The sequence below is a fragment of the Asparagus officinalis genome, chromosome 4, assembly GCF_001876935.1.
Source record: "Asparagus officinalis chromosome 4, Aspof.V1, whole genome shotgun sequence".
NCBI classification, from domain to species: Eukaryota; Viridiplantae; Streptophyta; class Magnoliopsida; order Asparagales; family Asparagaceae; genus Asparagus; species Asparagus officinalis.
Genome location: NC_033797.1, coordinates 48,479,546 through 48,482,350, shown reverse-complemented (window position 1 = coordinate 48,482,350; position 2,805 = coordinate 48,479,546).

The window sequence follows — 2,805 nt, the reverse complement described above, 5'->3', positions numbered from 1 at the left end:
TCAGAGGCCGACCGATTCTAGGGGTTTTTACCGCTAGGGAAGAGGGGATTATCTTCGTCAGGGCGATAGGCGGGTCCTCAATCTTCTAGGGGAGTGATTACACGATTGTTCCCGTTCAGACCAGATTTTATTATTTTATTATATTCAGATTTATCTGCCTGCTATAATTTTATTTTATTTTTTCCAACAAGATAATCTCCCAATTATAGGTCTACAAGATTTGGTTAGATCTCTACTCAAAAGTTTTGAGTGGTCGGTTGCAATGAAAGCCCTATAAATTGATTGGTGAATCTATGGAATAATTCACTAAATGCAATTTAGAAATCCGAAAAATATAATTCATCGTCTTCCGTATTTTCTCCCACTATAATCCTTTACAGCTTTAAACAACACCTTGATATTTTAATTTACAGCCTTACATCTATTAATTTAGTTTATGACCCATATTTTAAACAAATATAAAGATTAGAAGGTAATTGGAAATATGAAGATTTGAGGATCTAATTTAAAATTAATAAATATTTGGGGGTCTAATATGAAAAAACTCCAAGTATAAAATGGGTCTGAGTTTGGGAGCGAGCACTCATGTTTGCCTCCTCAATGCTTTCATGAGATTAAATTTTTTGCCTAGCTAAAGGTGAATCTGCTAATACAAATATTCTCAGGGGTGGTCTGAACGGCTTATGTTAGGAGACGATTTTTTTGTTACTAACATACGCCCCCGCCAAGATTTCGATGGCGAGGAAGAAGAAGTTTAATGGAAAGAGGATTATCAACCTAGGTCTTCGAGCTTCGAATTCAGATTTATGTTCTTCTGATGATTAATCTGTTGGTGGATTTGATGAAGAGGAGGATTCTATCATCATGAATTCTACTGATCCACAAGGAGCGAAGAAAAAGAAATCCATGGCGAAGATTCTAAATGCTAGTTCTCAGGTATCTCCTCATTTGATTGAGATTCACTTAAGTAAATCTCTATCCATGAGTAAAGTAATTGATAGTTCTTGTAAAGAAGCGGGAAGTTCTTCAAGAATCTCTTGGGCAGAAGAATCTGAATTTAAGAATGTTCTTGCTAATTCTTCTTTAGATCAGCATATTCCTTTCAATTCTTCTCATAATAGTGGTAGAGTTACTGTTCCTTTGGTTTCCGCAGGGAAAAAATCTGTTGAATCTGGATCTGAAAACTTAGTAATTCAATTGATTTCAGAATCTGATAAATCAAGAATTGAGAATGTTTATTTTTCTCCCTCGAAATCTACAAATGATGATGTAGGCGTAAATTTTGATTTCTCGAAATGGGGTATTCGCTTGTATTGATAAGAATAACTTATTACAAACTAATGAATCGAAATTATAACAGAAGCGGAGGGAATGCCCTCCTTGTTTAACGTGAGGACTTTGGTAGCGATACGACACCTCGCTCGATTCTTGCACCGAGTCTGCTTCCCTTGGACGATTCGATCAAGGATGCTGGTGAGCTTCAGTACGTAGTAGAAGCTCATGCTGGTTGAGTTTGAGTTTCCGAGTTCGATGGTGATCAGGGCCTTAAGCTAGGAGAGGATGCTACAGTGCAAAGGTCATGCAAAGAGCTTGTCGTCAACTCATTCGAGAGTCGAGAGCTAGTGGTTCAGCTAACTCATTGAATTAATCAATTAACTATGAGAGAACCCTTTTCCTGTAGCCAGGAGATGTTCTTAAATAGAGGAGAGACTACGTGGTCACTCCCTTGAATCATGGGATGCGACCATGTGCTGTTGGGAGATACCATGCTTCTTGTTTGTACCATGAGCGTCTGCTTGATGGGTTTGGAGCGTCGTACTCCTCCCCCTCATGTTGCGGGAAATAGAAAGGCCTATCCCTGTATGTGATACTGCAGCTACCAGGTACTCTGGCTAGCTCGGTGAGCTTGTTGATCGCGGACGGATTCAGCTCTTGATTTGTACAGACGAGGCGAGCTTCAGTCGTAAGCATGCAGGCGGACTTGGCGATTGCATGGATTTGACTGGTCGCTCGTACTGTGAGCAGCTACTTGATGGGTTTGGAGTACTGTGCTCCTTCCCTTTACATCGTGGGAAGTGGGAAGGCCCATCCCTGTACGTGGTATAGTAGCCGTTGAGTACCCTGGCGAGTCTGGCGAGTTTATCGTTTGTAGGCGAATTCGGCTCTTGACTCGTGCAGGCGGGGCGCGAGGCGAGCCTCAGCCGTAAGCATGCAGGCGGACTTGGCGATTGCATGGATTTGACCAGTCGCTCATACTATGAACGACTACTTGATGGGCTCGGAGTACTGTGCTCCTTCCCTTCATGTCATGGGAAGTGGGAATGCCCATCCCTGTACGTGACATAGCAGCTGCCGAGTACTCTGGCGAGTCTGGCGAGGATGTTGATCATCTAGCTGATTGTCTAGGTATGCAGGCTAGTTTAGCTCTTGAGTAACCTTAACTCGTGCTGGCAGGTCAGGTTTGTGGGCGAGTCTCTAATCACCTGGCGGATTGCCCAAGTGTAGACGAATTTGATGATCACGTAGCCCTGGTTTGTGCTGGCGAGTCAAACACTCGGGTGTGCCCGATTTTCAAGTCGTGCGGGCGACTCGAATACGCAGGCGGATTTTAGTCTTATTTGTAAAGGTAATTTTTACCGTCTACAAGACCCCCTTTAAAGTTTTCAGACCTAAACCAACTTGCGTGTGGTCTGAAATACTTTGAATAAAGAGGTTCCTGATGAGTTAGGGCAAATTTGGCTCCCTCGGCTAGGTTGAGGCTTTTGGGCGAACTCGAGCGGCGTGAGTGCACGCAGGCAGGATTGA